Source organism: Mustelus asterias, chromosome 26 (genome assembly GCF_964213995.1).
Source record: "Mustelus asterias chromosome 26, sMusAst1.hap1.1, whole genome shotgun sequence".
Taxonomy (NCBI): domain Eukaryota; kingdom Metazoa; phylum Chordata; class Chondrichthyes; order Carcharhiniformes; family Triakidae; genus Mustelus; species Mustelus asterias.
In genome coordinates this window covers 40,206,925-40,220,013 of record NC_135826.1, presented here as the reverse complement: position 1 = coordinate 40,220,013, position 13,089 = coordinate 40,206,925, and positions in this window count along the sequence as shown.

Genomic DNA, 13,089 nt, shown 5'->3' with positions numbered 1-13,089 from the left:
CCTGGCACTCAGTCACCTTCATTTCCTTTGTAAAAATTTGGGTTCATGGACTGTGGTGGTTACTGCTGGAGCCAGTGTTTGTCAGCACTGTATAATGTCATTATTACTGACAGACTGCTGTGTGTCTGCAATGCTATCACTGGGATATTATTACAGCTATTACACTATTGCTGTCACAACATTAGTGAGTAAATTATTATTAGTCTAGTGGTACTGTGACATTATTCTCAGGGTATTATACAAGGACGAAAATCTGAACTGGTATTTATATAACACAACAGTTACAGAAAATGGTGGAAAATCTCAGCAGGTCTGACAGCACCTGTGGAGAGAGAATAGAGCCAACGTTTCGAGTCTGGATGACCCTTCGTAAGAGCTGGTATTTAATATCTTTCATAACCTCAGCAAACCCCAAAGTGCTTTGCAATCAAATTTCAATGAACCAGTTTAAACTTCCTGAGTGGACTGTGGGGGCAGGTTCGACCGAGATCTTCAGAAAGATCAACCTGAGACAGCTTTAGTTACACATTTAATCTGAAAGGCAGAAGCTCCAACAATGTAGCACTCCCTCAGTACTGACCCTCTGACAGTGCGGCATTCCCTCAGTACTGACCCTCTGACAGTGCGGCATTCCTCAGTACTGACCCTCTGACAGTGTGGCACTCCCTCAGTACTGACCCTCTGACAGTGCGGCACTCCCTCAGTACTGAGCCTCTGACAGTGCGGCACTCCCTCAGTACTGAGCCTCTGACAGTGCGGCACTCCCTCAGTACTGAGCCTCTGACAGTGCGGCATTCCCTCAGTACTGACCCTCTGACAGTGCGGCACTCCCTCAGCACTGACCCTCTGACAGTGCGGCACTCCCTCAGCGCTGACCCTCTTGCGAGTGCGGCACTCCCTCAGCACTGACCCTCTGACAGTGTGACACTCCCTCAGCACTGACCCTCTGACAGTGCGGCACTCCCTCAGCACTGACCCTCTGACAGTGCGGCACTCCCTCAGTGCTGACCCTCTGACAGTGCGGCACTCCCTCAGTGCGGCACTCCCTCAGCACTGACCCTCTGACAGTGCGGCACTCCCTCAGCGCTGACCCTCTTGACAGTGCGGCACTCCCTCAGTGCGGCACTCCCTCAGCGCTCACCCTCTGACAGTGCAACATTCCCTCAGCATTGACCCCCTGACAGTGCAGCACTCCCTCAGCACTGACCCTCTGACAGTGCAGCACTCCCTCAGCGCTGATCCTCTGACAGTGCAACATTCCCTCAGCGCTGACGCTCTGACAGTGCAGCACTCCCTCAGTACTGACCCTCTGACAGTGCGGCACTCCCTCAGTACTGACGCTCTGACAGTGCGGCACTCCCTCAGTGCTGAACCTCTGACAGTGCGGTGCTCCCTCAGTACTGACGCTCTGACAATGCAGCACTCCCTCAGTACTGACCCTCTGACAGTGCGGCACTCCCTCAGTACTGACGCTCTGACAGTGCGGCACTCCCTCAGTGCTGAACCTCTGACAGTGCGGCACTCCCTCAGTGCTGACCCTCTGACAGTGCGGCACTCCCTCAGCGCTGAACCTCTGACAGTGCGGCACTCCCTCAGTGCTGAACCTCTGACAGTGCGGCACTCCCTCAGTGCTGAACCTCTGACAGTGCGGCACTCCCTCAGTACTGTCCCTCTGACAGTGCGGCACTCCCTCAGTGCTGACCCTCTGACAGTGCCGCACTCCCTCAGCATTGACCCGCTGACAGTGCAGCACTCCCTCAGCGCTCACCCTCTGACAGTGCAACATTCCCTCAGCATTGACCCCCTGACAGTGCAGCACTCCCTCAGCACTGACCCTCTGACAGTGCAGCACTCCCTCAGCGCTGATCCTCTGACAGTGCAACATTCCCTCAGCGCTGACGCTCTGACAGTGCAGCACTCCCTCAGTACTGACCCTCTGACAGTGCGGCACTCCCTCAGTACTGACGCTCTGACAGTGCGGCACTCCCTCAGTGCTGAACCTCTGACAGTGCGGTGCTCCCTCAGTACTGACGCTCTGACAATGCAGCACTCCCTCAGTACTGACCCTCTGACAGTGCGGCACTCCCTCAGTACTGACGCTCTGACAGTGCGGCACTCCCTCAGTGCTGAACCTCTGACAGTGCGGCACTCCCTCAGCGCTGACCCTCTGACAGTGCGGCACTCCCTCAGCGCTGAACCTCTGACAGTGCGGCACTCCCTCAGTGCTGAACCTCTGACAGTGCGGCACTCCCTCAGTGCTGAACCTCTGACAGTGCGGCACTCCCTCAGTACTGTCCCTCTGACAGTGCGGCACTCCCTCAGTGCTGACCCTCTGACAGTGCCGCACTCCCTCAGTACTGACCCTCTGACAGTGCAGCACTCCCTCAGTACTGACCCTCTGACAGTGCGGCACTCCCTCAGTACCATATTGGGAGTGTCAGCCTTGATTTTGTGTTGAAGTGCCTGAAACCGCAAATCACTAACTTTTTAAAACATTTTAAATTTCTTTGTTCATGGGATGTTGGTGTCACTGACGAGCCCAGCGTTTACTGTCCATCCCTAATTCCCTCTTGAGAAGGTGGTGGTGAGCTGCCTTCCTGAACAGCTCCTGTCCATGTGGTGTAGGTATGTTACCTACATCTCTGTCCATGCTGTTTGGGAGGGAGTTCCAGGATTTGGACCCAGCGCCAGTGAAGGATCGGCGATATATTTCCAAGTCCGGATGTTGAGTGACTCGGAGGAGAACTTGCATGTGGTGGTGTCCCCAGGTATCTTGCTGCTCTTGTCCTTTCAGATGTTAGTGGTCATGAGTTTGCAAAGTGCTGTCAAAGGAGCCTTAGTGTGATTTTGCAGTACACATGGCTGCCACTGTGTGTCAGTGGTGGAGGTTGTTAATGTTTGTGGAAGCAAGGCTGCTTTGTTCTGGATGGTGTCAAGCTTCTTGAGGATTGTTGGAGCTGCACTCATCCAGACAAGTAGAGAGTATTCCATCGCGCTCCTGATTTGAGTCTAGTAGGTTGTGGACAGGCTTTGGGGAGTCGGGAGGTGAGTTACTCACCACAGAATTCCCAGCTTCTGACCTGCTCTTGGAGCCACTGTATTTATATGGTTGGTCCAGTTGAGTTTCTGGTCAGTGTTAACCCCCAGGATGTTGATAGTGGGGATTTCAGGGATGGGAATGCCATTGAATGTTATGGGAAGTTCATTAGATTCAGACATTATGATTACCTGGCACTAGGTAATCATAATGGGCGGCACGGTAGCACAGTGGTTAGCACTGCTGCTTCACAGTTCCAGGGACCTGGGTTCGATTCCCGGCTTGGGTCACTGTCTGTGTGGAGTTTGCACATTCTCCTCGTGTCTGCGTGGGTTTCCTCCGGGTGCTCCGGTTTCCTCCCACAGTCCAAAGATGTGCGGGTTAGGTTGATTGGCCATGCTAAAAATTGCCCTTAGTGTCCTGAGATGCGTAGGTTAGAGGGATTAGTGGGTAAATATGTAGGGATTTGGGGGTAGGGCCTGGGTGGGATTGTGGTCGGTGCAGACTCGATGGGCTGAATGGCCTCTTTCTGTACTGTAGGGATTCTATGATTTCTAGTGTGGCACATACTTGCCACTTTCCAGCCCAAGTCTGGATATCAAGCAAGATTTGGACATGGACTGTTTCAGTATCTGAGGAGTTGCGAATGGTGCTGAACATTGTACAATCATCAGCGAACATCCCCACTTCTGACCTTATGAAGGAAGGTGATTGATGAAGCAGCTGAAGATGGTTGGGTCTCGGACACTGACCCTGAGGGACTCCTGCAGTGATGTCCTGGAGCTGAGATGATTGACCTCCAACCCCCACAACCATCTTCCTTTGTGCCGGGTATGACTCCAACCAGCGGAGAGTTTCCCCACTGATTCCCATCGACTGCAGTTTCGCTCGGGCTCCTTGATGCCACGCTCGGTCAAATGCTGCCTTGATGTCAAGGGCTGTCATTCTCACCTCACCTCTGGAGTTCAGCCCTTTTGTCCATGTTTGAACCAAGGCTGTAATGAAGTCAGGAGCTGAGTGACCCTGGCAAAACCCAAACTGGGCGTCACTGAGCAGGTTATTCTTACACTGTCACTCCCCCATTTTTGCAGTCTGTTTCATTTTCACATCCATCTCTCTCCCCTGTTCCTCTGGCTAAAGTACTTTAATCAGAACAGAATAATGGAAATGCTTCGGGAGGAAGAGGTGACTTTGGTTGCTAAAGCTCCCAGCACTGGGAGATTCCCTCCTGTCACGTCTGGATCTGTTGTCGATCCATTGATAGTGATTGATCACTCTGATCAGTCAACATTATGTGACCATCTGGATTACAGAAGGTGAGTTTGATGCACCCTGGTCTCTCCAGGTGGAAAGTGCTTGGTTAGATCCAGGATCCTGGTCACATTTATCATTGACATTGTCCTGTGAGATAACTGTTCCTGTGGTCGTCATCAGAAATCCACATCATATTGCGGGGGATCTAAGCAATGCATGTCTCCATTATAAACCATTAACTGTCTGCCACTGTGGTTTTGCTGTGTTTATCCCCAAGGGTAGTGTAGCATTGCAGTATGTTACTGGACTAGCAATGCAGACACCTCAACTGATGACCCAGAGATAGGAGTTCAAATCCCATCACTGGGGCTGATTAATTAAATCAATTTGGAATTAAACAGTTCCTATTGATGTCACCGGCTAGAAGCTATCAGATTCTTGTGACAAACTATCCATTTCTCTAATGTCCTTGTGGGAAGGAAATCTGCCATCCTTACCTGGCCTGGCCAACACTCCAGATCTACCCCAGTATAGTCAATTCTGAAATGACCTTGAAGATATCCAGTTGTATTCAAGAAGATGATTTGTCACCTCCATTTCAAGGGTAGTTAGGATTGGGCAGTAAATGCTGACATTGCCAGAGACGCCCACATCCCGTGTTTGACTAATCCCGGTTACCTAATCCCTGGTTTCAGTGGGTGTGATTACATTCCATCACACTCCATGTGAAAGGCACTGGCTCCTGTGACCTGCAGAAGCAGTTTGATTACTATCGGCAAGTGTTTGGGAGACGGTGAGGCCGTTCCTGGGATATGGAGGAGAAAATCCAAGGAACCTTTTCCATGCCTCCAGTATTTTCTGGGGAATTCCATGTTCCCTGTCGCCCTTAGCGAGGTTGGCCAATGTCATCTCTGGGCATTGAGCAGGTTCTGATGTTGGGAGCTTTGGCCCACAGCCCGACCCAGGTCGATCCCAGATTTGAGGACACACTGGGGAGAAACCATTTTCCTTTTCAAAGCCGTCTCCCTGGAGACGATGACCTTTGCCAGGGTAAAGTTCAGCCACTTGGCACGTTACTCAAATGGCAATTTTTCTGTGTAAGGAGGGTGCTTGAATGTGGGGGAGGGGCCAGCACATCCATGTTGGATCCTGTTCCCGACTGACACGCACTTGACACAAGGGCAGAGTTTCCGGGGTTGTGGCCAAGAGTGGGACCTCTGCCCCGACACCAGGCTGGAGCCAAAGATGCCAACATGGCAGAACTTGGCAAATTCGGTACGAAAACCTGGGATGAGATCTTGGAACTTTCTGATTTAAGTGCCACACTCACTGGGAAATCTAATATCAGAATACTTTAAAACAGACACATTAACATCAGACATTTTATTTAATAGAACTGAAATTACCTGTACTTAAGCTCTCTGTTGGAAAATCTTCGGGATGTAGTGGAGATGTATTTAGATTTCTCAGTGGACATTATTAATTTTTAACATTCCCCTTCTGTTGATCTGTGGGGGGCATTGACTCGGTGTCTTAATGGAGAGGCTCATTTATCAGGCCACATAATGGGAATAGAACTGGGTCTTTGCTGAATTCAGTGTATTTAATCTGATCAGTGGTCACAGTCTGTGAGAGGAGACTGCAGACTGTCCAGGTTAATCAGTTCCTGTACAATGCCTTGTGACTCCTCATCCTCAGAGCTCATTCTTCATGCAAGTCTATACAGGAGGGTGTTGCACAGCTATTTGACTGCGGTCAGCATCGCAGTTGAGCTCAACCTGTTCTTGTGTGGTGTGGTTACTTGGTGGGGGTGGGGTTATGTGCTGGATTCAGGAACGGGATCCCAGCTAATTTCTCACCTTGCTAATTGTGAAGATTACAAAGGTCTGTCAATTGTAAAGGCCCCATCCTGACTGAGAGCGATTAACCCAACAATGGAGCTGGTTTGGGAGCTGTGTGTGTTGTCCGACTGTATAACCATTCCCTGATTCCGCATTTCCTTCCTTCTATGGAATTCCCAACCATTTTTGTTTTTGTATTATGGAAGGGAAAAGTTAAATAAACTGTTGTTGAACTTTAACCTTCCGCAGTGGTTTCTTGTCTGTGTCGATATCAGAATGAATCCTGAATCGGATTAGAATATCCACCAATGCCTCTACTTTCTCAGAAGGCTAAGGAAATTTGATGTGTCCACTACGACTCTCACCAGATGCACCATAGAAAGCATCCTTTCTGGTTGTATCACAGCTTGGTCTGGCTCCTGCTCTGCCCAAGACCGCAAGAAAGTACACAGGGTCGTGAACGAAGCCCAGTCCATCATGCAAATCAGCCTCCCATCCATTGACTTCCCGCTGCCTTGGAAAAGAAGCCAGGATAATCAAGGACCCCACACACCCCGGATATTCTCTCCTCCACCTTCTTCCGTCGGGAAAAAGATATGAAAGTCTGAGGTCACGTACCAACCGACTCAAAAATAACTTCTTCCCTGCTGCCGTCAGACTTTTGAATGGACCTACCTCACACTAAGTTGATCTTTCTCTACACCCTAGCTATGACTGTAACACTACATTCTGCACTCTCTCCTTTCCTTCTCTATGTACTGTATGCTTTATGTAACGTGCAAGAAACAATGCTTTTCACTGTACACTAATACATGTGACAATAAATCAAATCAATAATATCCTGGATTCTGTCACCTCACAAGACAGCTCTCAACAGCAACCAACAACAATGCAAACACACTTCCACCCTGGGCCAGAGGCTGGTGCGGGTGGAAGGGGGTTGCGGGTGGCGAATTTGTAATCTGGGCTCTGGCTAATAGATGAATCAGAAATCTTGTGCTGCTTTGTTGACCTCTCTGCAACCCTGGATTTCTCTGCCCCGTTTAGACTCAGTAAGAAGTCTCACAACACCAGGTTAAAGTCCAACAGGTTTATTTGGTAGCAAATACCATAAGCTTTCGGAGCACTGCTCCTTCGTCAGATGGAGTGGAAATCTGCTCTCAAACAGTGCAAACAGACAGAATCAAGTTGCAGAATACTGATTAGAATGTGAATCCTACAGCCAGCCAGGTCTTAAATGTACACACAATGTGGGTGGAGGGAACATTAAACACAGGTTAAAGAGATGTGTATTGTCTCCAGACAGAACAGCTAGTGAGATTCTGCAAGATCAGGGGGAAAGCTGTGGGGGTTACTGATAATGTGACATAAATCCAACATCCTGGTTGAGGCCGTCCTCGTGTGTGCGGAACTTGGCTATCAGTTTCTGCTCAGCGACTCTGCGCTGTCGTGTGTCGTGAAGGCCGCCTTGGAGAACGCTTACCTGAAGATCCAAGGCTGAATGCCCGTGACTGCTGAAGTGCTCCCCCACAGGAAGAGAACAGTCTTGCCTGGTGATTGTCGAGCGGTGTTCATTCATCTGTTGTCGTAGCGTCTGCATGGTTTCCCCAATGTACCATGCCTCGGGACATCCTTTCCTGCAGCGTATCAGGTAGACAACGTTGGCCGAGTTGCAAGAGTAGGTACCGTGTACCTGGTAGATGGTTTAGACTCACCCATTCAGGAAGTTGCTTCCTTATCCCCTCTACTAAGACACATTACCTCACATTTACATATTCCTTTGCCATTGATATACTCAGCAGGTCGGGTCGCATCTGTGGAGAGAGAACCCGAATTACCATTCCAGATCACTGACCTTTTCTATATATTTACTGAGTTGATCTATAACTCAGAGCAGAGGAAACTGAAATGCTGCACAAACCTAGCACAATCTGACAATTTATCCCTCAGCTGCTGATGTTGAGCGTTGTTGACCAGAACCAGATCACATTCTGACAGTCTGGACATCCTGAAACTCCTGCCCCTCCCCAGAGCTACTGTAGAGTTATCAAACTCTCCAACCAGATTCACGTTTCCAGCTGTTTCCATTCATCAACCTGTCCTCACTATGCAGAGGGCTTTGGAAACATATTCTATGTAAGGAAGGTATTCATTAATCCAATCCTGGACAGAAAAATATGCGCAATTTCCGAGAATAATAGCTGAACACTGAAAGAGGTATTTAATTAACCAATTAAACCCAGTGCACGCAATCTGACAATTATACAGAAGCCCCAACACTGATTGCTCATTCAACTCTGACCTCTGCTTCGAGCATCACAGTTCAAAGTAACAAGCAACATAAATAGCCAAAGGCTCGTTAATTTGATATGTCAGGACAAGATGAAGCTGCACTGATGCTTTGTGTCCCTAACCTGTCAAACAGGATGTGCAGGGGCGCGAGGCCTTTGAAATCACCCAACACTCCTTCGACTAAATCCCAGAACAGCTTTTAAATCTATAAAAGGACATGAGGTCAATTCCATTGTTGAACATCAAAACTACATAAGGAACAAAGTTTCTTAGCCCTTACCCTGCTGAATAAACAGTGACTCTGTACAGTTAGGAGTCTAACAACACCAGGTTAAAGTCCAACAGGTTTATTTGGTAGCAAACGCCACTAGCTTTCGGAGCGCTGCTCCTTCGTCAGGTGAGTGGGAGTTCTTTTCACAAACAGGGCTTTGTGAACAGAACTCCCACTCACCTGACGAAGGAGCAGCGCTCCGAAAGCTAGTGGCGTTTGCTACCAAATAAACCTGTTGGACTTTAACCTGGTGTTGTTAGACTTCTTACTGTGTTTACCCCAGTCCAACGCCGGCATCTCCACATCATCTGTACAGTTAGGGTGACCCTTACCCTGCTGAATAAACAGTGACTCTGTACAGTTACACAGTGAGTGATCCTTACCCTGAATAAACAGTGACTCTGTACAGTTACACAGTGAGTAATCCTTACCCTGCTGAATAAACAGTGTCTCTGTACAGTTACACAGTGAGTGATCCTTACCCTGCTGAATAAACAGTAACCCTGTACAGTTACACAGTGAGTTTCCTTACCCTGAATAAACAGTGACTCTGTATGTACAGTTACACAGTGAGTGATCCTTACCCTGCTGAATAAACAGTAACCCTGTACAGTTACACAGTGAGTGATCCTTACCCTGCTGAATAAACAGTAACCCTGTACAGTTACACAGTGAGTTTCCTTACCCTGAATAAACAGTGACTCTGTACAGTTATGATGTGGAGGTGCCGGCGTTGGACTGGGGTAAACACAGTAAGAAGTCTCACGACACCAGGTTAAAGTCCAACTCCTGCTGCAATTCTGCAACTCATCCGCTTCATCCTGGACAACAACGTCTTCACTTTCAACAACCAGTTCTTCATCCAAACACATGGAACAGCCATGGGGACCAAATTCGCACCTCAATATGCCAACATCTTCATGCACAGGTTCGAACAAGATCTCTTCACCCCACAGGACCTTCAACCAATACTATACACTAGATACATCGATGACATTTTCTTCCTTTGAACTCATGGTGAACAATCATTGCAACAACTATGTGATGACATCAACAAGTTCCATCCCACCATCAGACTCACCATGGACGACTCTCCGGAATCGGATGCATTCTTGGACACACGCATCTCCATCGAGGACGGTCACCTCAGCGTTTCACTGTACCGCAAGCCCACGGATAACCTCACGATGCTCCACTTCTCCAGCTTCCACTCTAAACACGTTAAAGAAGCCATCCTCTACAGTCAAGCCTTCCGAACACAGGATCTGATCAAATGAGGAGAATCGCAACAGATACCTACAGACGCTGAAAGATGCCGTCATAAGGACAGGATATGGCGCTTGACTCATCGATCGACAGTTCCGACGCGCCACAGCGAAAAACCGCACCGACCTCCTCAGAAGGCCAAACACGGGACACGGCGGACAGAGTACCCTTCGTCGTCCAGTACTTCCCTGGTGCGGAGAAGCTATGACATAGTCTCCAGAGCCTTCAATATGTCATCAATGAAGACGAACATCTCGCCAAGGCCATCCCCACACCCCCACTTCTTGCTTTCAAACAACCGCACAACCTCAAACAGACCATTGCCCGCAGCAAACTACCCAGCCTTCAGGAGGACAGTGACCACGACACCACACAACCCTGCCACAGCAACCTCTGCAAGACGTGCCGGATCATCGACACAGATGCCATCATCTCACATGAGAACACCATCCACCAGGTACACGGTACATACTCTTGTGACTTGGCCAACGTTGTCTACCTGATATGCTGTAGGAAAGGATGTCCCAAGGCATGGTACATTGGGGAGACCATGCAGACGCTACAACAACGGATGAATTAACACCACTCGATAATCACCAGGCAGGAGTGTTCCTGTCGGGAAACACTTCAGCGGTCACAGGCATTCAGCCTCTGATCTTCGGGTAAGCGTTCTCCAAGGCGACCTTCACGAGACACGACAGCGCAGAGTCGCTGAGCAGAAACTGATAGCCAAGTTCCGCACACAAGAGGACGGCCTCAACCGGGATCTTGGGTTCATGTCACACTATCTGTCACCCCCACGACTTGCCTGGGCTTGCAAAATCTCACTAAAATACACACCTCTCTAACCTGTGCTTGGTCCTCTCTCCACTCACATTGTCTGTACCTTTAAGACTTGATTACCTGTAAAGACTCGCATTCCAATCATTATCTTGTAAATTGAGTCTGTGTCTGTATACGCCCTGTTTGTGAACACAACTCCTCACTCACCTGAAGAAGGAGCGAGATTCCGAAAGCTTGTGCTACCAAATAAACCTGTTGACTTTAACCTGGTGTTGTGAGACTTCTTTCTCTACAGTTACACAGTGTGACTGTGTTACCCTGACTAAACAGTGACTCTGTACAGTTACACAGTGAGTGACCCTTACCCTGCTGAATAAACAGTGACTCTGTACAGTTACACAGTGAGTGATCCTTACCCTGAATAAACAGTGACTCTGTACAGTTACACAGTGAGTGATCCTTACCCTGAATAAACAGTGACTCTGTACAGTTACACAGTGAGTGATCCTTACCCTGAATAAACAGTGACTCTGTACAGTTACACAGTGAATGATCCTTACCCTGAATAAACAGTGACTCTGTACAGTTACACAGTGAGTGATCCTTACCCTGCTGAATAAACAGTGACTCTGTACAGTTATGATGTGGAGACGCCGGCGTTGGACTGGGGTAAACACAGTAAGAAGTCTCACGGCACCAGGTTAAAGTCCAACTCCAGCTGCAATTCAGCAACTCATCCGCTTCATCCTGGACCACAATGTCTTCACTTTCAACAACCAGTTCTTCATCCAAACACATGGAACAGCCATGGGGACCAAATACGCACCTCAATATGCCAACATCTTCATGCACAGGTTCAAACAAGATCTCTTCATCCCACAGGACCTTCAACCGATGCTATACACTAGATACATCGTTGACATTTTCTCCCTTTGAACTCATGGTGAACAATCACTGAAACAACTATATGATGACATCAACAAGTTCCATCCCACCATCAGACTCACCATGGACTACTCTCCGGAATCGGTTGCATTCTTGGACACACGCAACTCCATCAAGGACGGTCACCTCAGCGCTTTACTGTACCGCAAGCCCACGGATAACCTCACGATGCTCCACTTCTCCAGCTTCCACTCTAAACACGTTCAAGAAGCCATCCTCTACAGTCAAGCCTTCCGAACACAGGATCTGATCAAATGAGGAGGATCACAACAGATACCTACAGACACTGAAAGATGCCGTCATAAGGACAGGATATGGCGCTCGACTCATCGATCGACAGTTCCGATGTGCCACAGTGAAAAACCGCGGCAACCTCCTCAGAAGACAAACACGGGACACGGTGGACAGAGTACCCTTTGTCATCCAGTACTTCCCCGGAGCGGAGAAGCTACGGCATCTTCTCCGGAGCCTTCAACATGTCATCGATGAAGACAAACATCTTGCCAAGGCCATCCCCACACCCCCACTTCTTGCCTTCATACAACCACACAACCTCAAACAGACCATTGTCCACAGCAAACTACCCAGCCTTCAGGAGAACAGTGACCACGACACCACACAACCCTGCCACAGCAACCTCTGCAAGACATGCCGGATCATCGACACGGATGCCATCATCTCACGCGAGAACACCATCCACCAGGTACACGGTACATACACTTGTGACTTGGCCAACGTTGTCTACCTGATACGCTGCAGGAAAGGATGTCCCGAGGCCTGGTGCATTGGGGAGACCATGCAATCACTACGATAACGGATGGATGAACACCACTCGATAATCACCAGGCAGGAGTGTTCCCTTCCAGTCGGGAAATACTTCAGCAGTCACGGGCATTCAGCCTCTGATCTTCGAGTAAGCGTTCTCCAAGGCGGCCTTCACGACACACGACAACACAGAATCGCTGAGCAGAAACTGATGGCCAAGTTCCGCACACATGAGGACGGCCTCAACCGGGATCTTGGGGTCATGTCACACTATCTGTAACCCCCACGACTTGCCTGGGCTTGCAAAATCTCACTAAAATACACACCTCTCTAACCTGTGCTTGGCCCTCTCTCCACTTACATTGTCTGTACCTTTAAGACTTGATTACCTGTAAAGACTCGCATTCCAATCATTATCTTGTAAATTGAGTCTGTGTCTGTATACGCCCTGTTTGTGAACACAACTCCTCACTCACCTGAAGAAGGAGCGAGATTCCGAAAGCTTGTGCTACCAAATAAACCTGTTGACTTTAACCTGGTGTTGTGAGACTTTTTTTTTTCCAGTTACACAGTGTGATTCTTACCCTGACTAAACAGTGACTCTGTACAGTTACACAGTGAGTGACCCTTAGTCT